The 25,900-nt window shown below is 33.1% G+C and overlaps 1 long non-coding RNA gene across 1 annotated transcript; it reads right to left on the bottom strand.

Moving 5' to 3' along the window:
* Nucleotides 1–17,585: 17,585 nt before the first annotated feature.
* On the bottom strand, nucleotides 17,586–25,071 carry LOC136041250 (uncharacterized). The gene is made up of 2 exons (XR_010620984.1): nucleotides 24,907–25,071; nucleotides 17,586–17,734 (listed from the first exon to the last, which is right to left on the bottom strand). It is a non-coding gene; the product is annotated as an uncharacterized LOC136041250 (long non-coding RNA).
* Between the last annotated feature and the right edge of the window lie 829 nt (nucleotides 25,072–25,900).

Here is a 25,900-nt window from a genome sequence, read left to right on the forward strand (position 1 = left end):
CCTTTTTTTTAGTTTTTTTTTTATTTTTTATTTTTTTTAGTTTTTTACCTTTTTTTAGTTTTTTTATATATATATATATATATATGGTTTTAACTACGTAAAACTTGCGAATATACAACATTCTTTGCTGTCCCATTGTCTTTGCATTTAAATAGATTGTCAGGTTTACCGACTCTTGAACATGCAACATATAATGGTCCATGGGAAAACAATCTGTATTCAGATCTATACCTCATGATTCTAATGATTGCCCTTGAGCTTTGTTGATGGTGATTGCTAATCGACCATTCCCTGTCCCGGTCGTCATTTATATCCCCCTGTTTCCCCCGGTGTCCCCGTTGTAGTTGTGTCCCTGTGTCCCGGTCGTCATTTATATTCCCTGTGTCCCGGTCGTCATTTGTATCCCGGTGTCCCGGTCTGTATATACATTCGTTTTTTAGTTTTGTTTTTCTCCTTTATTTTTTTCCTTTTTTTTTCTTTTTTAGTTTATTTAGATTTTTAGATTTTTTAGTTTTTTTATTAGTTTTTAGTTTTTTTTCTTTTTAGTTTTTTTGTAGTTTTTACCTTCTTTTTAGTTTTGTTAGTTTTTTTTTTACTTATGTCCTGGTCGTCATTTATACTCCCTGTGTCCCGGTGCTTTGTTGATTGCTAATCGAACATTCCTTTTGTCCTGGTCGCTTTCTCTTTGAGTGTCGTCATTTATTTTTTTCTTTTTTAGTTCTTTTAGTTTTTACCTTTTTTAGTTTTTTTTAGTTTTTAGATGAAAATTTTTTTTAGTTTTTTCCTTTTTTTCTTTTTAGTTTTTTATTGGTTTTTACCTTTATTTTAGCTTATTTTTCAGTTTTTTCCTTTTTTTTAGTTTTTTTTTATTTTTTATTTTTTTTAGTTTTTTACCTTTTTTTAGTTTTTTTAGTTTTTTTAGTTTTTTAGCTTTTTTACTTTTTTTATTAGTTTTTAGTTTTTTTTGTAGTTTTTGCCTTTTTTTAAGTTTTGTTTTTCTCCTTTATTTTTTTCCTTTTTTTTTCTTTTTTAGTTTATTTAGATTTTTAGATTTTTTAGTTTTTTTATTAGTTTTTAGTTTTTTTTTCTTTTTAGTTTTTTTGTAGTTTTTACCTTCTTTTTAGTTTTGTTAGTTTTTTTTTTACTTATGTCCTGGTCGTCATTTATACTCCCTGTGTCCCGGTGCTTTGTTGATTGCTAATCGAACATTCCTTTTGTCCTGGTCGCTTTCTCTTTGAGTGTCGTCATTTATTTTTTTCTTTTTTAGTTCTTTTAGTTTTTACCTTTTTTAGTTTTTTTAGTTTTTTAGATGAAAATTTTTTTTAGTTTTTTCCTTTTTAGTTATTTATTGGTTTTTACCTTTATTTTAGCTTATTTTTCAGTTTTTTCCTTTTTTTTAGTTTTTTTTTTATTTTTTTATTTTTTTTAGTTTTTTACCTTTTTTTAGTTTTTTTAGTTTTTTTTAGTTTTTTAGCTTTTTTACTTTTTTTTATTAGTTTTTAGTTTTTTTTTGTAGTTTTTGCCTTTTTTTAGTTTTTTCAGTTTTTTTTTTAGTTTTTTATTGGTTTTTACCTTTATTTTCGCTTATTTTTCAGTTTTTTTCCTTTTTTTTAGTTTTTTTTAGTTTTTAGTTTTTTTAGTTTTTTACCTTTTTTTAGTTTTTTTAGTTTTTTTAGTTTTTTAGCTTTTTTATTTTTTTTATTAGTTTTTAGTTTTTTTTTGTAGTTTTTGCCTTTTTTTAGTTTTTTTAGTTTTTTAGCTTTTTTATTAGTTTTTAGTTTTTTTTGTAGTTTTTGCCTTTTTTTAGTTTTTTTAGTTTTTTAGCTTTTTTATTTTTTTTATTAGTTTTTAGTTTTTTTTGTAGTTTTTGCCTTTTTTTAGTTTTTTCAGTTTTGACGTCACCTGATCCAGTTTTTTCAGGTGACGTCACCTGATCCATCCACAGATCCACACACAGACAACTTATTTTTATATATATAGATATATATACATATATATATATATATATATATATATATATATATATATATATATATCTATATATATATATATATAAAAATAAGTTGTCTGTCTGTCTGTGGATGGATGGATCAGGTGACGTCACCTGAAAAAACTGGATCAGGTGACGTCAAAACTGAAAAAACTAAAAAAAGGCAAAAACTACAAAAAAAACTAAAAACTAATAAAAAAAATAAAAAAGCTAAAAAACTAAAAAAACTAAAAAAAGGCAAAAACTACAAAAAAAACTAAAAACTAATAAAAAAGCTAAAAAACTAAAAAAACTAAAAAAAGGCAAAAACTACAAAAAAAACTAAAAACTAATAAAAAAAATAAAAAAGCTAAAAAACTAAAAAAACTAAAAATACTAAAAAAAGGTAAAAAACTAAAAAAACTAAAAACTAAAAAAACTAAAAAAAAGGAAAAAACTGAAAAATAAGCTAAAATAAAGGTAAAAACCAATAAAAAACTAAAAAAAAAACTGAAAAAACTAAAAAAAGGCAAAAACTACAAAAAAAACTAAAAACTAATAAAAAAAGTAAAAAAGCTAAAAAACTAAAAAAACTAAAAAAACTAAAAAAAGGTAAAAAACTAAAAAAAATAAAAAATAAAAAAAAACTAAAAAAAGGAAAAAACTGAAAAATAAGCTAAAATAAAGGTAAAAACCAATAAAAAACTAAAAAGAAAAAAAGGAAAAAACTAAAAAAAATTTTCATCTAAAAAACTAAAAAAAACTAAAAAAGGTAAAAACTAAAAGAACTAAAAAAGAAAAAAATAAATGACGAAACTCAAAGAGAAAGCGACCAGGACAAAAGGAATGTTCGATTAGCAATCAACAAAGCACCGGGACACAGGGAGTATAAATGACGACCAGGACATAAGTAAAAAAAAAAACTATCTATATATATAAAAATAAGTTGTCTGTGGATCTGTGGATCGTGGATCAGGTGACGTCACCTGAAAAAACTGGATCAGGTGACGTCAAAACTGAAAAAACTAAAAAAAGGCAAAAACTACAAAAAAAACTAAAAACTAATAAAAAAAATAAAAAAGCTAAAAAACTAAAAAAACTAAAAAAAGGCAAAAACTACAAAAAAAACTAAAAACTAATAAAAAAGCTAAAAAACTAAAAAAACTAAAAAAAAAGGCAAAAACTACAAAAAAACTAAAAACTAATAAAAAAAATAAAAAAGCTAAAAAACTTAAAAAAACTAAAAAAACTAAAAAAAGTAAAAAACTAAAAAAACTAAAAACTAAAAAAAAACTAAAAAAAAGGAAAAAACTGAAAAATAAGCTAAAATAAAGGTAAAAACCAATAAAAAACTAAAAAAAAAACTGAAAAAACTAAAAAAAAGGCAAAAACTACAAAAAAACTAAAAACTAATAAAAAAAGTAAAAAAGCTAAAAAACTAAAAAAACTAAAAAAACTAAAAAAAACTAAAAAAGGTAAAAAACTAAAAAAAATAAAAAATAAAAAAAAAATAAAAAAAAAGGAAAAAACTGAAAAATAAGCTAACATAAAGGTAAAAACCAATAAAAAACTAAAAAGAAAAAAAGGAAAAAACTAAAAAAAATTTTCATCTAAAAAACTAAAAAAAACTAAAAAAGATAAAAACTAAAAGAACTAAAAAAGAAAAAAATAAATGACGACACTCAAAGAGAAAGCGACCAGGACAAAAGGAATGTTCGATTAGCAATCAACAAAGCACCGGGACACAGGGAGTATAAATGACGACCAGGACATAAGTAAAAAAAAAAATTAACAAAACTAAAAAGAAGGTAAAAACTACAAAAAAACTAAAAAGAAAAAAAAACTAAAAACTAATAAAAAAAATAAAAAATCTAAAAATCTAAATAAACTAAAAAAGAAAAAAAAAGGAAAAAAATAAAGGAGAAAAACAAAACTAAAAAACGAATGTATATACAGACCGGTACACCGGGATACAAATGACGACCGGGACACAGGGAATATAAATGACGACCGGGACACAGGGACACAACTACAACGGGGACACCGGGGGAAACAGGGGGATATAAATGACGACCGGGATAAAAAAACTAAAAAGAAAAAAAAACTAAAAACTAATAAAAAAACTAAAAAATCTAAAAATCTAAATAAGCTAAAAAAGAAAAAAAAAGGAAAAAAATAAAGGAGAAAAACAAAACTAAAAAACGAATGTATATACAGACCGGGACACCGGGATACAAATGACGACCGGGACACAGGGAATATAAATGACGACCGGGACACAGGGACACAACTACAACGGGGACACCGGGGGAAACAGGGGGATGTAAATGACGACCGGGACACTGGGACAGGGAATGGTCGATTAGCAATCACCATCAACAAAGCTCAAGGGCAATCATTAGAATCATGAGGTATAGATCTGAATACAGATTGTTTTCCCATGGACCATTATATGTTGCATGTTCAAGAGTCGGTAAACCTGACAATCTATTTATATGCAAAGACAATGGGACAGCAAAGAATGTTGTATATTCGCAAGTTTTACGTAGTTAAAACCATATATATATATATATATATATATATATATATATATATATATATATATATATATATATCTATCTATATTCACAGGTGGGACATAGGGACACAACTACAATGGCGCGTAACTATTATGGCGCGTAACGACTTACGCGCGCGGGGGGGCTTGGGGGGGGGGGGCGCGAAGCGCCCCCACCAACTAGGTGTTGGGGTGGCGCGAAGCGCCACCCCAACAGCTAGTATATATATATATATATATATATATATATATATATATATATATATGTTTTCAACTACGTAAAACTTGCGTATATTCAACATTCTTCGCCGTACCATTGTCTGTGCATATAAATAGATTGTGAGGTTTACCGAAACTTGAACAGGCAACATATAATTGTCCATGGGAAAAACAATCCGTATTCAGATCTATAACGGATTTTTCTAATGATTGCCCTTTAGCTTTATTGATGTTGATTGCTAATCGAATATTCCCTGTGTCCCCGTCGTCATTTATATATCCCCCTGTGTCTCCCCCTGGCGTCCCCGTTGTAGTTGTGTCCCTGTGTCCCGGTCGTCATTTATATTCCCTGTGTCCCGGTGTCCTGGTCGTCATTTGTGTCCCGGTGTCCCGGTCTGTAATTTCTCTTTGAGTGTCCCGGTCGTCATTTATATTCCCTGTGTCCCAGTGTCCCGGTCGCTTTTCTGTAGAATGCAAATCCAGAGGCAATTTCAAAGTGGAATGAGCAGTTCTTCCACCAGGCAGAAACGTTGCGGCTATTCCGGATGACGCAATTGCCAACGCTATGTCATTTTTTGATCGAATTGATGCCAGAATCAATTTTATCACAAACATTTTACCAGTACCTCCTGGCAGAACTTTTGACATTATCTCTTTGAGCCGCTTCCTCAGCTGTTTCTTCTGCCATTGTAGGATTTATACTAAATATTCTCTTTGAATCGCAAGCCTTATATACTTATAATGACGTCATATACAAAACCTTAAATACTTATAATGACGTCAACCTATAGTGATGTCACATACAAACATACAAAATACATACATGACGTCATAATGCTCAATCCTTATAATGATGTCAGTCGTCAAACATACATACAACTTATTTATATATATATAGATAGATTAATTGAAAACCCGTTTACAAAAAGTTTTATGAAAAGGATGGAGCAGAATGAAACAAAAATCTAAGGACTAGAAAACAATAGTACGAGACATAAATCGACAAAACCAATAAAAATCAAATAAGAACGACAAACTCTAAATATATCAAGAAACAAAAGAAGAATAAGAACAAAATCGAAACAACTCACATTATAAACCAAGTATAAAACAAGAAGAAACTAAACGAAGCAAAAGCAAAATTCACACATACAACATCAAAATATTCATACATACATAAATCAACAAAATAGATCTCCCCAACAAATGCACATAGTAAACACGAATAACTTAAATATTATTGAACTAAAATGGGGTACCTATCATTCTGTGACCGAAGGCTTAGTTCTTCACATGAAGAATTAAGCCTTCGGTTACGCTTATTAATTAATGTAGAGATTACAAGTTCAGGGTTAGCAAGTCCATACTTTCCAACAAATGGGGGATTCCGATCCCACGGCGGTAGCCGAAGCAAATACTTGACAAAGCGAAAGAAAACAGACTTTTTCAGACAACTAGTTCTAGCAAACAACTTCCAAAACGGAGCAATAAACAAGACGTGATGAAGGGCTACAGCATAGAAAAGGCTAGCTAATAGTAAGTGGTTGAATCTAACTTTTGCTTCAAAAATTGATCCGCAAGAAGCAGATAAGTGTCAAACGAGATGGTCTAGGAGAAAGGATCGGGTGCGGAGTGGCGACGAACCAATGGGAAGACCTAGATAACTGAGGTGGTCAACAGCTCTAATAGTGGCATCGTCACGCGCTATAGAGGACTGTGGCTCACTTTTCCAATTAAAAAGCACTATTTCTGACGTATCAGCAGTGAAGACTTTGCAAAAGGAAGTCATAACAGGTCTAAATAACGAGCATTTGGGTTTGGTTTTCCTTTTTGGGAATTGGGATAAGATCTCCGATGTAAAAAGAAGAGGGTACAATTCACTGTGTAAAAATCGTCTGCATCAAAAGTGCCAAGTGTTGGGCCAATGCCTCTCCCCCGAACTTCAAATGCAAAGCCTTGATGTGGTCAATGGCTTAGGAGCATTATTGTCCACGTCGTGACTCGGCCTTCAAAAATTCCCTTGCACCGTACAGGATTGAACCGGAGAACCACCGAATAGTAGGCACGGCCTCTTCCACAACACAATCACAAGGATGAACAAATTCCTTGCGACACGCTGGATTGGACCTCGGTCCCTGTTATTTCCAACCGTGGCCTTATCCGCTACGCTGTCACAAGGTAAGGTCAGTACCCTTGGATGATCTAGGTTTTAAATGCACGATGACATCTACAATTGATGCTGTTCTAACAACGAACTCACTCTTGGGACCGTTAGCAAGGAAATTATTTATCTCAGTTTCATAAAAACGTTTAAGGTTCTGGTTATTAGCAGGAAATAAATAAAGCAGCTATAGAGCAGCTACCTATACCGCTCAGGATTCATACTTATTTTGATACATGCCATCCAATCATGTTTCCATGATTGGTTGTTTATAAATCAAAATTTTAAAATGACAATTCTCTTACTTAGTGTTAAAGGCTTAAAGAATTTCTAATAAAAGAATTTCTTTTTTAAAGAATCTTAATGCTTAATGTTGAAAGAATTTAATAATTTTATTTTTGTACTAAAGAGACATATCGAGAGTTAAACATTTGAATTAAATATCTGAAAGTCTCAAGATAAAGAAAAAACAATTAGAAATAGCTTGAAACCCTGAGAATTTAAATCACCAATCGATAACTATCAAATACGAAAATAACAAGCATATAATTATTATTTTTTTTAGTTCTTCGACTTATATACTTAGTTTGAAGCCCATTCCTACATGTATCTTTATTTGGGTCCATATTTTTCTGACGATTTTGGTCTTCATTCGGATATTTTAGGATAAATACAAGAGAACATACTGACGAAGAGCTCTAAACTGACAGGGTCAGCCATTATAAACATTCACCAAAATATTAAGATAGACATCGACCATGTAACAAATAGACATGGCGGTAGTAAGAATTAAGAAATACACTTTTTCTCATATAACTGTGAATTCTGTAATTTAGGATAAATATATCAATCTTTAGAAAATGGAAAGATACGCTGCGTTGTAATAAAAATGGGAATTTTGATTAGTAATTTTTTAGACTTCATCAAAGTTGACAATACTTATACAAACTCTAAAAAAATGATTAGTTAATGCTTTATTGCCTATTAAATAAAAAAAAACTAGTTTTTTTAACTGAAAGTAAGGAGCGACATTAAAACTTAAAACGAACAGAAATTACTCCGTATATGAAATACGCTAAAGCTTTTAATAAAGCTCCGCTCTTTACGCTAAAGCTTTTAATTGTTTTAAAAAGTAGAATTGTGGCAAAGAGTCAAACTTTAGCGTAAAGAGCGAGGGATTGCGGAGGGGACAACCCATTTCATATACGGAGTAATTTCTGTTCGTTTTAAGTTTTAATGTCGCTCCTTACTTTCAGTTAATAAAACTTTTATTTTTTTTTAATTTAATTTCTGAACATTTTTGAAAATGCATGTTTGATTTTGGCTCTCCGCACATAAATTATTGAAATGAAATTTGTATATTAATTTTTTTTTTGGCTAAATGACTTTCTCTTAGTTTTGATCAGACGATTTTGAGAAATAAGGGGTGGGGAAGGAGGCCTAGCTGCCCTCCAGTTTTTCGGTTACTTAAAAAGGCTACTAGAACTTTTAATTTTTAACGAACGTTTTTATTAGTAAAAAATATGCGTAACTTAAGAATTAACTTACGTAACAAACTTTTATATTCTTATATTTTTATTATGTGTACGAGGGGGTTTGTACCCTCTTTAATACCTCGCTCTTTACACTGAATCGTAAGTTTTGTCCCAATTCTTTAAGAATGACCCCTGAATCAAAGAGGCCGTAGAAAAAATAGTTGAAATTACTAAATATAGTTTAGCATAAAGAGCGAGGTATTTATCTCCTCCTAAATACCTCGCTCTTCATGCTAAAGTATTTTTAGAACCCCTCATATGTGTAATAATCTCTGTTCGTTTTAAATTTCAATGCTATTCCTTACTTTCAATTGAAAAAACGTTTACATGTTTATTTTTTCATTGTTTTTTTTTTTTTTTTTACAGTAATGCTAGAAAATCCTGCGCCCTTATCATTGAATTTTTCTTCCCCCATGACATATTCCTCCAAGGAAATATCCTCCCACATAGCCCCCTCCCATCAACCCCAGCCCCCAAATAAAAAAAACCTGAAAATGTCTGTACACTTCCCAATAACCATTACTATATGTAAACACTGGTCAAAGTTTGTAACTTGCAGCCCCTCCCCCAGGGATTGTGGGGGAGTAAGTCATTCCCAAAGACATAGTTATTATGGTTTTCGACTATGTGGAACAAAATGGCTATCTCAAATTTTTAATCCGTTGACTTTTGGAAAAAAATGAGCGTGGGAGGGGGCCTAGGTGCCCTCCAATTTTTGATCACTTAAAAAGGGCACTAGAACTTTTCATTTCCGTAAGAATGAGCCCTCTTGCGACACTCTAGGACCACCTGGTCAATACGATGACCCCTGGGAAAAAGAAAAAAAACAAACAAACAAATAAACACGCTCCCGTGATTTGTCTTCTGGCAAAAAATACGAAATCCCACATTTTTTTTAGATAGGAGCTTGAAATTTTTGCTATAGGATTCTCTGATACGCCGAATGCGATGGTGTGATTTTCGTTAAGATTCTATAACTTTTAGGGGATGTTTCCTCCTATTTTCCAAAATAAGGTAAATTTTCTCAGGCTCGTAACTTTTAATGAAAAAGACTAAATTAATTGAAACCTATATATTTAGAATCAGCGTAAAAATTCGATTCTTTTGATGTATCTTTTAGCATCAAAATTCCTGTTTTTTAGAGTTTTGTTTACTATTGAGCCGGGCCGCTCCTTACTCCAGTTCGTTACCAAGAACTGATATTTATACTCCTCCTTTTAAATATGTTCCATGCATTTCTATCTCTTTGTTTTATTCTTCTTGTTACAAAACATATTAGTATTTAATGTTTAAAACATATTTTACGAATATACAAGTTGTAACTTAATCCTCATTTCCTACTATTCATTACTATCATAATTACTAATCGACGCCGTAATCTTAGGCGACATGCTAAATGGTTTGACCTATAAAAATAGTCACAATGAATGCATGATCCCAGTGGTTCAAGACGATTTTTTTTATTTTTTTTTTTGACAATACCAAGCTTAACACATTTGCTATAGTTGTCCGAAGTGCAAAGACAAAAAAAAAATATGCAGAAAATATTAAATATCATAATTTTATTTTATTATTATTTAAGTTTTAACGACGCTTCTTGACTACTATGGTCCCAGCATCGGCCCTGCAGTGCATTCCAGCAGCGTGATTCGATCTTTGGGTCCCGTATTACCAAGCTAAGGTCAAATCCACTGCGCCACCACAAGACACAACGTATCATATTTTTTATAATTGATGAACAGCTTTTTAATTTTTTTTATGACGGGGTGGCTTTCATAACTTACTATTTTTTGTATCAATATTTTTAAATCATTTTAATTTCAACGGATTTATTAGAACTTTAACCTTCACTAAATAAATTTCTGACATTTCCACTACCTACGTACGACGAAATATTGTCGTGGTTCCCTTTAAATTGTTGGTATTTCTTTATTCGCATGTTGATCAAAGCAACCAATTATGCACCCATCGCTAAGAAAAATCCTGAATCCTCCCCTGCAACTTCCCTCAACCTTTTCAAACATATTAAGTGGTATCACACTGATGAAAGGCTTTCAAGTCTTCAAGGTAAAATTAATACGAATTCTAAAATTGTCAGATATGCTCATACTAAAATTCAAAGGTCCTAAAATAAAATTCAGGTATTTTTGTTGATTCCGGATCCAACGGGTCTTCCCCCAAATCAAACCTTTTACGCTTTTCGGGATCTGTGAGAACTTCTTTTGCATTCGCTATGTCTATAAATTTCATTTCTGCCTTTTTTCGTTCATCTTCGTTTGCTCGAAAATTGTCAGGATGCCATTTCTGAGCCTTTTGTCTATAAGCTTTATTTATATCCTGTTTTGTGGCGTCTCTAGAAACACCTAGAATTTTATAGTAGTCTCTCTTCTTGGCTTGTTTTTGCAGCCTCTTGACCTTTTTAATTCCATAGTTTGCACATTCTAGATTGTCGTTAATTTCTAAGGCTACGGAATAATCATTTGCAGCCTTTTCTAACAAATTTTCTGCTATATAAGCTTCAGCCCTATTACAGAATAATTTGGGCCACCTTTCAATCTCTATAGCTTTTGTACAGGAATCAATTGCTCCTTTTGAATCACCAACCGCGAGACTACATTGACATAGTTTTTCTTCCGCTTCAAACTTAAAGTTTTTGTTCGCTGGTTCAAGCTCTAGCAGCTTTTTTGCGTGTGCAATACAGTCCCTTGATCTACTATTTTCTGTTGCAGAGTTTAGGTCACTAATAGTCTTAGCTACATTTTTCACTTTTTTAAAGTGTTGAAAACACAATTTATGTTCGGGATCTAGCTTAAGACATTTCCGTACCTCCCTCAGGCTTCCATCCGCCACACCTTCTGCGTAATATAAATTTGACAATTTAAAGAATGCCTCTACGTTGTCAGGAACAAGCTGTGTTAATGCACGTAAGTCCAGTATAGCATTCTGAACGTCATCTATTGCTAAATAACAGTCACTACGTATTTCCAGGAGCTTTGCATCCCATGGACAATGCTTGATTATTCTGGTAAGTATATTGGATGTAGCCCGCCACCTTTTATCTCTATGGTGAATGAGAGCTTGTTCGTATTGTGCTTGAAGCGATTTTAACAGTGAAAGCGTCTTCGTAGCTTCTTCATTACCTGTATCAGTATCTATTACTTTTTCCAGTTCAGTTTTAGCCTCATCAAGTTTTCCACTTTTTATCAAAATTTTCACTTTTTGGAATCTTGCCAACATAAAATTGGGCTTAAATTGTAGTGCAGCATTTAGATCACCCAATGCAGATTTAACTTTTTTCAATGCTAAATGCAAAACGGCTCTATTATACAACACCAGGTAGTTATTAGACTCTATTTGTTCAGCCTTGTGCAAATGTTCCAGTGCATCCTTAAATCTACCTTCTGCCATAAGCTGTTTACTAGATTCTAAATGAGCATTTACTTCACTGCAGTCAACACTTCTTATTGTTATAGAAATAGTAAGAAATAGCAGAAGAACACTATACGAATTATACGTTATTTTCATATTATACGAAATATATTGGAATATTATAAAGAGAAATACAAGTGAAGACTCAGCGCACTCATTTCTGAGCGATAACTATTTTTGTGGAAAATCATCTACTCCCCAATCAAAATTCTATACTTTGAGGTAAAATGCTCAATTTTAATGCACTTTTGTTTATTCCCCCAAGTTTAGCTAAATAGAATTATGCAAAGGGTTTACATCCTACTTAAAGAATTCAATGACGTCTATTAAACCTCTCGTGCAGACTATGAAATACAGGTGATAAACCTAATAATACAGAAGAACTGTATTGTATGATCCGAACAAGACAAAAAACAATATAATAATATTTACCATGGTTTCAGCGTCAGACGAGATGGTCTAGGAGATTAGAACGGGTGCGAAGTAACGACAAACCATTGGTAAGACCTAGATAAACAAGGTGGTCGACAGCTCTACCAGTGGTATCGCCACGCGCCATAGAGGACTGTGGCTCACTTTTTCAATTAAAAACACTATTTCTGACCTATCTGCACTGAAGCAAAGGCCAAGATTAAGATACTCTTTTTGAAGTGTGACAAAGGCCTCATTCATTCTTTGGAGTCTACGGCTGAGATTTAAAATGTTTGTTTGGACAGGTAGAAACTATTAAAGAACGAACCACGGACCATGGTAACAAAAATTGAAAATTCGTTCAAAAAAACATGCGCTGAAAAAAAATCCTATTCGTGCCAGATTCAAGAATCTTTAACAGTAAAATGTTATTTGAAAAAAAATTAAAGGTAATTTTGAAAAAAATAGTCTGAAACCCCTCAAAAAGGATGTCGGATCGAAATAAAAATATATCATTAGAACAACCATTACCAAAATCCTTTAAAGAAACAAGTAGTCCACCTTAAATAACAAGGAAAATCAATTTTTGCAGGGGTAGGACTCATGTGTTCTCTTTTCTTATCCTTTATTTCACTGCTAGCAGGGCACTGGAACAGCATATAGAGCTGTTTAAAGGCTCCAAAGGAAGTTGAAATATCTAGTGCCCCTTCTAATTAACAAAAGATAATGTTGTAATATAATACAAGTTTGACATACCACTACATCTTTACATAAAAGACTATAATAGCACTTGCATCTCTGTCAAGGATAGGTTACAAATGACGACATATATGATAGATTACACTCATAAATGACGACACTCATTGTCAAACATAATTAAAACAGAATGACGAATACAGAACTTATGCTTTCGGTAATTTTAATCCTGATGGATCCAATACTTTATGGAAAACGTCCCATTTGTAGGCCATGGCATGGGCACCAGAGTACAGATAGAGGCCCCGGGTGGGGTACCACAACATAGATGGGCCCACTACAACTGAAAATTCCGTTTAAGTATACGAGCAAGCTAGGTCAGAAATACATTTTTTTCCAGAAAGCAAGTGGGAGTGGCTGAGAGATTTTGGTATGTATGAAAATGCAAAAAGTACTTTTTAGAATTTCAGGGGGAGGGCAGAGGCTTAGCCAGAGTTTTTAGAACCCAGAAACAATAATTACATAACTAGAACTGGGAATTCATTCCGACATTTCATGGTGAATTTTGTTCGGTTGAAAAATTCGATCAAGGAGAAGGACCTTGTGGTCAGACAGAAATCAAGATAAGGTAATTTAGCTTAATTGTTATTGGCTAGTACGCTTCCACAGCATCCTAGAGATTTAATGACTCAATCGACGACTTTAACGACTCATTTAAAAACTACTACTCATATATACTCTTATTCGGCATTTTGCTGAAAAAACTCGCCATCCCTACGGACTCCTCATTGGCAGTAAATTATGCACCAAAGTTACGCATTGTCGTTATGGCGTTATTAATGAGTGAGTGAAATACTTTATTACCCATCAACACCAGAAAAGTGAAAAGTTTACTAAAACATGGTAAAGTTTGCGATATCCTTTTAGTATTTCCTTAAGTAATGACTAAAATCCTTACCGAACCAGTGAAATCGTTTTGTTGACCTTCCACCACAAACGCAACAGCACAACGTAAGCGTAGTATGTGGCAGTAGGCCGCCGAGGACTTCTGGCCACGAGTTGGTTCTTCAAATTAGTTTCTGGACTTCCGATTAGTTTTTGGAGGCAAATATAAGGCAAAACTGACAACTTAATGGCACATGCAAAAATTTAGTCTCCTGAATTCAAATGTTTTGAATTTACTCGTCTGCTAAGAACTTCAAATTATCTTTCATTTTTTTATCTGGGCTTCACCATTCGCCATAAGTTTGACACATTTATTACTCGCTAATGTTTAAAATAAAAGTCTATTCAAATCTTCTTCCAAAGAATTATTCATTTTTCAAATTATTTGAATCATTTTTAAATATTACGTCATGAGTCAACACAGCCAAATTTTTTTCTTTATTATTATTTTTTCTTTATTTTTGTTTCTTTGTCTTAGTCGAGGTTCTATTGGTCCTGAATCTTAATTGAGTTGACTAAATGGCATAAAATATTTAAGCAGACCGGAGTGAATAAAAAATCATAATAATCATAATAAAATCATCGCGCCAACAGTCGATGCAACCATGTTTGCTACTGACATAGTAATCTAAATTCCATTAATCATATAGTTAAATCAACTTAAAAAGTGTCAAAAGAATGCTTTTTATATTTAAAACTTTAAAAACACAGTATGCCAAGAGATTCAATCAAAAATAATCACATAAATTACCACTAAACACTGAATAAGACTGCCTTTGATGAAGCAGTAGAACAATAAGCAATTAAAAAGCGAGCAACAAAACAGAAAAATGATAAGTTGGACAAAATGGGCATTTCTTAATCAAAAATAGTAGCCCTGCTAAACCCTTTAATTAAACATATTATATACAATAACGTAAAATAAAATTAATTTTAAAAGGCACACTTTCGAACACAACCAATTGTTACAAGCTTGTACCATGACAATTTCTGCCGTCAGGAGATGGTAAAACGAATAGTCCAAGTTTGACAAATAGATTGTCATACATATCTTGCTGAGCTAGAAACTACTGAAGGCACGCCCTCGGGTTGAATATAGATATCTTTAAATCTCGTTTACATTTGAAGTTTCAAGAAAACTGGGGAACTCAGTTAACCAATCGGGCTTGAGAGGCGCGGCATGAACCCTCCTTATTTCCGTGTATCTTGATTAAGTTTCTAGATTTCCAACAAATTTTTCCCGAAAACACCAAATGTCAACGCGCTCTTGCTGATAAAGCGCACGTCACTGGTTGTTTTCTGGTATAAAGATTAATGCCCAGGGAACACAATATTCGAACAAAGAACACCGACTGTATATGACTCCGTTTTTTTTTTCTTTTTTTTTTAAAGCTGTGACTACAGTAGTGCGACTAGATCAAAAAACGATAAGAATAAAGCCGTGTTTCCATTAGCGAAAAAAACCTGAAAATTAAATAAACCAATGAGACCGAGAAATATTTTGCTTGGATTTTCACTGGCAGATTTACTTTCTAGTTTTGGCTGACGTATATAGTATGCAAATGTGCTACATGCAGATGCAAACGTCATGTACACAGGTCTTACCAAAAGGATAAACAAAAAACGTAGGTCTCCTATGTGCTTAGAAAAAAACAATATAAAACAACAATTCAACTGTGTTGCATAAAACCAAGTTTGTGCTAATATTTGTACTTAAATAAATAATAACTAATCAAATAATAAAACCAAGTTTGTACTTATGCAAGTGTCCTATGTGCTTAGAAAAAAAGCATAAAACAACAATTCAACTGTGTTGTATAAAACCAAGTTTTTGAATAAGACTGGAGAGTGAAAAAGAAGAAAAATGACAATGACAATCTAAGGGCCTATCCTAAGGACTAAAAAGCATGGAACCCCTTTTTAAAATTAACAATGTGGAATCATAGCCAAATGATGGTTCATAGAAAAAACTTTTAAACGACAGCTTCAAGTTATATTTCAAGTTATTTCTTCAAGTATATAAGATTTCTACAAAGTTTACATATTATTTCTTCAATTTATATTATAATGGGAAGAACAAGATGTGGGAATCAAAGAACAGATGGACACTAACTTTTCAGAGTAAAAAAAAAAAATTACGAATTGTAGATGAATGAGGCTTCACAGGTCTACCAATTAAAGAAAAAAAAAAACGAAGAAAAAGGACGTTAAACGTCAGAACGTTAATACAAAGTTAAAAAAAGAAAAAACTCATATTTCAACCGTCCCAGTTGTTTTATTTTGCTACATTAATTTCTAACATATTACGGGAAAGGAATTGTTAACTATCATAAGTTTGGTAGTAAAAGTTTGAAGAAAGGCATAAATTGGGCAACATGTTCAAAATTAGCGTTTAAAAGTTTTATTTTCTTGTTCCTCTAATTTTTCAATTTTGCGCCAGAAATTGAATCAGAACACCGTTTCGAACCAATAGCAGAATTCCGCTTATATGTTTAAATGCTGAAAAAAATTTCTGCTGCCCGAGGCAATACAGCTATTAATCATACATTTTCACAAATGATTTCTTGCTGGGACGGCGGAAAAGACCTTACAAAGAAAACAAAATGAAACAAGTAAAACACTTTTTTTCCTTAAAAACTACTCTCACTTCTAAAATACTTTTCAAAAAAAGATATTTTTTTTCTTTTTTAATATCACTTTAGTTCAATCACATTATTCTTTGTTTTTGATCAAATATTTGTACTTTTAAAAATTAAAATGACTTTAAACAGTACAAACAGAGTGAGAAGATTAAAACAGAGGGGACGAGGAAAGAAAAAAGAGATGAAAAGATAAGATATTTAAAGTGTTGGATCTAAAAAAAAAAAAAAAAAAAAGAAAATGCTTGAAAACTTAAATGGAGAACCATTAGATTAATAAAAAAAAGAAAACTTAGCTTAAAATTACTAGATTTGAAGACTTGTATACAGAGCCGTATCAAGGATTTTTTTTGTTTTTTTTTGGGGGGGGGCACAAGAATTTTTTTTCGGTATTGGGAGCGGGGGGTATACAAAAAGCCCTCAAAAACACATAAAATTTGTTTATATCCCTTTTTGTTACATTTTTACAAGTCAGACACACATTTCAGAGAGGGGGAGGGCTCAAACCCCTTACCTCCACCCCACCTGGATACGGTCTTGCTTGTATAGGATACCTATAAGATTTTTTTTTTTTTTTTTTTTTTTTATCCCATTAAAAAGTTTTGAAATAAATGCAAAAAGCGTTTAGAAAGAAAAGTAAATAATTATAAGTATTTATGAAAAGTAATGCAAGTTAAAGCATCAAATAATCTTGCAAATAAAATGAGCCAAAAAAAAGGAAATTGTAAAAAAATATAAGAAAAAACTGATTGCTCATAAAAATATTACTTTTTACTTATAAAAGAGTAAAACTTAAATATTTTTAAACGATCCAAAGGACACACAAAAATGGCTTAAACTAGCCAGCATGTTAAAGAGCTAATGAAGGTTCTTGTATAGTAATCATTAAAAAAATAATAATAAAAGACTATAAACAGTTTTACTTAATGAAAATGAATATAACCTAAAGCTTCAAAGCAACAATAAAAGAAAACAAAAAGCATTAAACAAGCTGAAGAACTGCCTATAAACTATTAGCCTTGGGCCATCAGAATTAGCAAAATTAACAAAATATAAAAGAAAGAAAAAACAGCTACATTGACATCCGCGCAATCTTGATTGACCTTGGATTTCCGAAACTACCGTCTTCACTTGGACTTTGAGATATTTTGATCATTCTGTTTCGTTGCATATCTGAAATAAAACTAATTTTTAAGCTTTGAATTTCTTTTCGCTCTAGTTCATTTTTTCTGTGCACAAACTAATTTGTTCTTTCTTTCTAGGAATTTTCTCCTTTTTGAATTTCATTTAACCTTTATTTGTTTAACTCTCTTACATTTTTTATTCGGCTTAGTCTGATCAAATCAAAATTGTCAAACTACGGTTTGCTTTAATAAACACAATCAGCATTTATTGACGCAAATCATTTTGTTTAAAGCCCTGTTCACATTTGTACTCAGCTGAACATGAATTTCTAGCCATCATCACTATGGACTAATCAGGGCTACTCATAATAAGAGGAAGCATATTGTCATTGATCGAAAATGATTAGACCTAGACATTGACATCTAGCCTAGCATGAATGTGAATTGGACATAAGTAAATCAGGATGGTAATAAAATGGCTTATGATTTTACTTGCGGCACAAAGTAAATACTAAGAACTTTTTTCGGAAGGGATCCAGGAAAAGCAAATCAAAAGAAAGCATCATAATTTTGGCATATTAAACCTGGAATAGAGATATTAAAGGAGTTTAGCCAAGTTCCAGGAATCCATAGAGGGCACTGGCTCAAAAGATTCTACATTATGTTTGCATCTAGACGTAGGACCAAACTGAAAGCAACTGATAAGTGTCTTAAACTTTCGTATCAAAAATATTTAACCCATTCAAATTAACCCCTACCTAACCAAAACAAATTAATCCCATTTAGTACAAACATTCTTAAAAAAATAATTTAATAAAAGAAATGTAATTCAACCCGTTTTCTGGAGGTGATAAAAGGTATCTTTTATCACTTCACTGTACTGTGACCACTTCACTGTGGGGAGGGGGCTAGATGATCTTTATTAGTTTTCATTTAATTTTGATGTCAGTGTTTTTATAACATCTTATGCTACTTCAATGCTAGGCTATTCTTTGCTCCTCCCCCCAACTAAAAAACAAAAGTGTTCTTCGGTCTTATATATTTCAAGTTAACAAGATTTTTCATAGGCTGCGTGTTTCTCTGCATTAGGTTGCAGCAATAGCTGCAATCTACTACAGGAAAAACAACATCCCATAGAAGCTTAAGAAAAAAAGAGCCCCGTATGAAAAAATTGTCGTTAATGCTAATTCAGGAATAATAGCTATTATATCAATTCGACTTAATAAAAGAAGTTTATTGAATAAACAGAGTTATTGGAATTTCGAAAAAGAGCTGGAAACGCTGATAAACTTCCTTTTTTCTTTTTTATTTCTCCAGCACTATTAGGGCACTGGAATATAGTAGAAAGCTGTTTAAAGAAATATTTAAAAACTAATACTCACATTTCAGTGATTATCATTATTTTGAAATAACAACAACATCATACAATTCTGGGCGGGATGCAAATTAAAAGCTGGACCGCAATAACGTGGACCTTATTATATTTGGCAAGAGTGTTGGATGGTAAATCAAACGTCAATTTTGGCATTTCAACTAGCAATCTAGTTGAACATATGACATATTAGCCGCTAAAACGTTTACCACAAAAGCTTTTAGAAGTACGATTTAATATTAAAGATTGAACTCTTTTAAATTATTAAAGTATCAGGTCTCACCTAAAGGTTAGAAGGCTGAGTTAAACGGGGGTTAAATTAAATGAGACTGAGTTTAACGGGGTTGGGTTGAATGGGGGTTGAGTTAAATTGGGGTTAAATTGAACGAGGATTCGATTAAATAGGTTGAGTGACACAGGGGTCGAGTTACACAAAAACGGTAAAATACGTATCTCAATAATCTTTATAGTAATAAAAAGTAATTGGTGATTAAGAAAAGTTCATCCAAAATCCATGTAAAATCCATGGTGTCATGTAGAATATTGTCCGAACAGAAATAAACAAAACAAAGGCTGAATTTCAACGCTAATGGCGTTTTCTAACATATTTCCCGATAATAACTATTTTTAGTGAACTTGATCTGTTTTTCTTTGACTCGTAGCAGAATTCTTACATCCACCAAGAGGACTCATTTCTTTGCTTGGGCCATACAAAAGGCCAAAGACCCCCTCCTCCCTAAGCTGACGAAAAAAGCATTATCGAAAATCTGTAAATGTTGATCAAGACATTTTGCATTGTATGTACACTTATAACCAAAGATCATAAACATCACCCCCCCCCCGGCCAAAAACATAAGAAATCATTCAAAATCCAAAATCGTATAAAGAGGATCCAGATTGGTGACTTTACATGAAGAGCTTCTCTTTTTTTTCTTTTTGGTTTTAAGAATAAAAAAACCATGGCGAATTCACAAGAAAATTAGTCCCGACTGATTACTAAAATTAGTTCTTATTGTAACAGCAGATTTCCTCCTCTTTAAGTATTTCCTCCTCTTGATCCGTAGCCTACGCATGTCAGGTAGGCATAAGCTCTACATAGTTTTTTAGGTTACGCAAGCTTATGTTACGTTATCAAAAGTTAACACAGTATCAACACAATGGAATTCTTGAATAAGCAATTGACAAACTCTGAAAATAATTTAACAAAACCTTCATGTTTAAACAGAGCATGACTCACTATTTCCCTTCCCCCATTTTAAATTTTGAGTAGTTTTTTTTTTATGATGATTGGAATGATTATAGACGATACTTATGATGGTTCTATGAATTTTTACGTTAGCCTGGTGTGAAAAAATTTTAAGCATAAAAGTCAACACAACCAATTACCATAGAAAATTACCGTGAAAAGTCCTTAAGAGTTAAACAATTCAAGTAGACAACAAATAACCATTATAAAGCATTAATTATTCAAAGACTATTACTGACGATGAAACGATAATTTTTATGCAAAAATCTATTTGTATAATGGATGGAATAAAGGACAAGTGGCACCTCTTACCCTATATCCCTCTAAAACCCTACCCTCCCCAATCCCAATAAAAATATATGGTCCCCAGGGTTCGGACAGGTCGGTTCGTTTCAAATTATAGGCTCTGTCCTATTTTTATAGGATTTCCTGGGCCCAAATATAGGAATCGGAAGTCCTCGGGATCAGATCTATTGTAGATGGCGTGGGTTGCCTGGTCACATAAATTACCAAGTTTCATCCCGATCCCTCCAATCTAAGCGTTTTCCATGATTTTAGGTCCCCCCCCCCAATGTCACCAGATCCGGTCAGGATTTAAAATAAGAGCTTTTAGACACGATACCCTTCTAAATATCAAATTTCATTGAGATCCGATCACCCGTTCGTAAGTTAAAAATACCTCATTTTTTCTAATTTTTCAGAATCAACCTCCCCCCAAACTACCCCAAAGAGAGCGGATCTGTTCTGGTTATGTCAATCATGTATCTAGGACTTGTGCTTATTTTTCCCGCCAAGTTTCAGCCCAATCCCTCCAATCTAAGCGTTTTCCATGATTTTAGGTCACCCCAAACTCCCCCCAATGTCCCCAGATCCGGTCGGGATTTAAAATAAGAGCTTTGAGACATGATATCCTTCTAAATATCAAATTTCATTGAGATCCGATCACCCGTTCGTAAGTTAAAAATACCTCATTTTTTCTAATTTTTCAGAATCACCCCCCCCCCCCTCCCAACTACCCCAAAGAGAGCAGATCCGTTCTGGTTATGTCAATCATGTATCTAGGACTTGTGCTTATTTTTCCCACCATGTTTCAGCCCAATCCCTCCACTCTAAGTGTTTTCCAAGATTTTAGGTTTCCCCCTCCAAACTCCCCCAATGTCACCAGATCCGGTCGGGATTTAAAATAACAGCTCTGAGACACGATATCCTTCCAAACATCAAATTTCATTAAGATCTGATCAACCGTTCGTAAGTTAAAAATACTTCATTTTTCTATTTTTTCTGAATTAACGGGCCCCCACTCCCCCCCCCCCAGATGGTCAAATCGGAAAAACGGCTATTTCTAATTTAATCTGGTCCAGTTCCTGATACGCCTGCCAAATTTCATCGTCCTAGCTTACCTGGGAGTGCCTAAAGTAGTAAAACCAGGACCGACAGACAGACAGAATTTGCGATTACTATACGTCACTTGGTTAATACCAAGTGCCATAAAAACACTATGCTACAATGAGATTAACCGAACAGACGGACCAAAGGATGATGAAGCGATAAACGATAAAAAGCCGATTCCGACAACCTTCCATGCAGGAGGGCCAACTTTGCACTTCTATCAGGGACATCAAACTTACGAATTATCTTACCATTGCTATACCAAGGGGGGAGATAAAGTAAAAATTTACAATATCTGAAATAAAAAGTCAGAATCTGATTAACATCATTTTTCTTTAGAAGGGGATAAAGACCAGATAGATAAAGGATAGATTGATCACAGAATGTAGCATATAGCCTACCCAGTGCACGCCTATTTTACTTCCCTCGATTAGCAACTATCTTAGAATAACCTATTTGAATAACTGGGCCGTATTCAAATCAGCCAGCCAGCGTTCAGCCAGGAAACACATAAGTCGCAAGAACTCCAGTCTCATTAAGCAGTGACTACTAGCCTATATACCGATCTTCGATCATTTCGGACAGGCCCAAGATGACAAAAAACAAAACATAGGCTACTCAACACAACAGCATAGCCCAGGCAGAAGCAGCTTACTAAGCCCAACACAAAGCATTAGTTAAGTTCAAATAGCTCAACAGTTGTAATTAATTATCAATCTACACCAAAAGACAGAAAATTGCAAATCATGAGCAATGTTCTTAGTGCTCTTCAGCCGAAAATATAGGAATAATAGGATTTTAGCCAAAATATAGGCATTTTATAGGAGTGCATTAAAATATAGGAATTTATTGGAATTTATAGGCGAGTCCGAACCCTGGTCCCTCTTGCCCAAAGTTTCAAGGTGATTGAGGTGATACTCAAGGTGTTTCGAAGTTTAAAGGTGTTACTGTAAAAATCATGATTTTTACAACTTCACTCTGCTTACTATTGAGAAATAATAACCTGTTGCAACATGGTATAGAATATGAGATATGCAACTTCACAACAACAGACATGAATATATCAGGAGCAGAATTAGCATATTTATGTTAATGGATGGAACATCCATAGGTTGTTTTGTCATTTTGTAATACATAAAATTAGGAAACCCTAATGTGGTTGGAAGGCGTAGTTGCACCCAAGTCTGGCCCCTAAGAAGAGAGGGGATGTTGAGCAGAGGATTTCGTTTAAGGAGTGAGCGGAGATAGAGACGTGTGAGCTATATGTTTATTCCCAATTTGTAATTTATTCGGATGAGAGAAGGGTGTTCTTAGAATCAGTTTTGAGGCCACCTCCTCCAAGCGTGGAGTTGGCGTTGAAGAAGGATTGAAAAAAAAACAGCAAAACAAAAAATTTACGGTATGTGACAGGAAACTTGTGGCTATACAGCATATTGGGGTCCATCAATGAAAGAACATACTTTAGAATGTCGTATAAGTTTCTCTGTGCTCAAAAACTTAAAGTTGCAATTATTCTCGAGAATTCCGTCAGAATAGATTACGTAGAAGAAACCCTAAACACAAGTGTTTGATTCTGTCATTACCTATTGGATTGTTTTGAAGCATATCTCTTAGGAATTTCTTATAATGGATGACAGAATATCCATTATATTTGTACAATAGAGGGGATACAGGACAACTGGCACATTCTAGCTAATGCAGTTAATGTGAATTTTGTTGTCCAAAGCACGTCCCGACCTCTTAAGTGAGGCCATCTCTCTATCTTTATGTTGATACAGACTTTGATAAATCTTCTATGCATTTTCTCTGACTCACTGGTTAAATAACTTAAATAATCATTAAAAACCTATGGCTAAATCCTGATTATATATGCCCATTATAGACGTGCACAAGCTAGAATGCTATTATCGAGAAAGATATTGCGAGAAAAAAGGGAACACTAGGAACGACGTTTGAAGCTGATACGTACACTAGATGGCTTCAAAACAATCCAATAGGTATTGACAGAACCAAATACTTGTGCTTAGGGTTTCTTCTACATAATCTATTCTGACGGAACTCTCGAGAATAATTGTAACTTTAAGTCTTTTGAGCACAGAGAGACTTGGACGACATTCTAAAGTATGTTCTTTCATTGATGGACCCCAATATGCTGTATAGTCACAAATTTCTGGTCACATACCGTCAAGTTTTTTTTTTCAATCCTTATTCAACACCAACTACACACTTGATGGGGCTGGCCTCAATACTGATTCTAAGAGCACCCCTCTCTCATCCAAATAAATTATAAATTGAGAATAAACATATAGTTCACACGTTTCGATCACTGTTTACTCCGTAAACGTAAAATCCTGCTCAACATCCCCTCTCCTCTTAGAGGTCAGACCAGGGTACAACTACGCCTTCCAACCACATTAGGATTTCTTAATTTTATGTATTTCAAACTGACAAAAAACCTATGCTGTTAGAAGATCTAGAGTCACTGACTTCAGAGTCAGTGCATGATAAAAGTATGCGTCATGAGGCGCATGAGCTTCTCAGGGACATCGTTTTCCTGTATATTGATATGAAATCAGAAGATGGCTACGGCGATGCTATAATATTATGCTTCATGGGATGCTCTAGAACCCGTAGGAGCAAGAAGAGTTGGTAAATATACCCAAATCCAGGTGGAAAGTCCGCTTGGTTCGGACATGTAGTAGTGTCCCTGATTGAGCTAAACGGTTAAGAAGGACAATGAAAAATATCTTAGCAGCAATGATTATAAGCGATATTTCCCAGTAGTTCTTGCATTCAGCATTGTCCCCCTTTTTGAAAAGGGAACTGATGATTGAACCTTCCTATTAAGTAATGATTGAAATTTTAAGCAACGATTTTAAATAGTCAGCTTTACCAGTGTTAGTGGTTGGGACCTCGAGATTCTATTGCCCAGTTGAGTAAAATTATTCAAATCTTATTTACAATTATAATTCGTCGAATCTTTGTAAGGTGGGTGTTTATATGATTTTTGTCTACTAGGATGTTCTCAAAGAGAGTACCAGAAGGCTAATGTGGGTAGGGAGGATATATCAGTTTTATCTTTTAATTTTCGTATCTCAAGGAATTTTATCTTTCTTGAAAGGAATTGTCATCTTATTATCGATGACTTTTAAAATCCCTAACCCCCTCCTCCTCCCTCTGCAGAAACAAAAATATTTTCTATATAAAAAATTACCGAGCAAAAATCCGAATGCAGTTGCTGCCTGAGGACGGCTGAGATCCTTGAATATACCATGAAAGTTGTCTAATCCGTTGTTGAGACCTTCATCAACCATCTGAAGAATGCTCTCACGGGTTGGCAAATGAAAACGAGTCGTTACACTCACAAAACTAAGAGTCTAAAAGAAATGATTTAGGATTCCAGTAATTCAAGCGGTAAAGGCAGAATAAGTATTATTTTAAATGTATCGGTATTAAGGCCATTCGGTACCTTAAAAATCATTTTGTAGGCCCCATCGTTGGCCAAACTAATCAAATGATATTTCGTTAGAATTAATAGAAACTGATAGATACTGAATATGTCAATAGTCCGGAAAGCTAATGAGGGGCTAATTTAAACAAAAATATTTTTTTTTCAATTGTTAGACAAAGTACTGTCTATTTAATGTACCTGAAGAAAAAATAATACTCCCCTGTATCACCAAAAATCTACAGCTTCTACCACCACAAAAAACTCCCAAAAGTGACAAATTGTTCAAATGATATTTCTGTTGACTGATTTTTAACCTTTTACTACAACGCATGCTAAAACATCATTAGGTTTTGAACTTTAGGTCCTAGAACATTATATTACAGTCTTGAACTTTAAAGAGGAAATTAAACCGAAACAAAACAACAAATTAATCTTGCTGATGATGTAAACTTAATTAGAACTGAATGTCTTTATTTAAGGAGTTTAAGGTCTAAATTATAGCATTTTTAGATTCTAATTTATGACTGACTACAATTGAATATTTATGATGGATTAATTTACGACCTTGCAAATCATTATAAAATAACGCATTCACAGTGAGCCTGCAATATATACCAAATATATACAAGGAAACCAATCACTGTCTCATGTTTTTTTCTTCCTTATGGAACTTGAAACTTGGAACTCGACCGATCAACCTTTTTTCAAATTGCCAATAATGCAAACAAAAGTAAAATTATCTTAAATCGGGCTAATT

The sequence above is a fragment of the Artemia franciscana genome, unplaced genomic scaffold (genome assembly GCF_032884065.1).
Source record: "Artemia franciscana unplaced genomic scaffold, ASM3288406v1 PGA_scaffold_1180, whole genome shotgun sequence".
Classification (NCBI taxonomy): Eukaryota; Metazoa; Arthropoda; class Branchiopoda; order Anostraca; family Artemiidae; genus Artemia; species Artemia franciscana.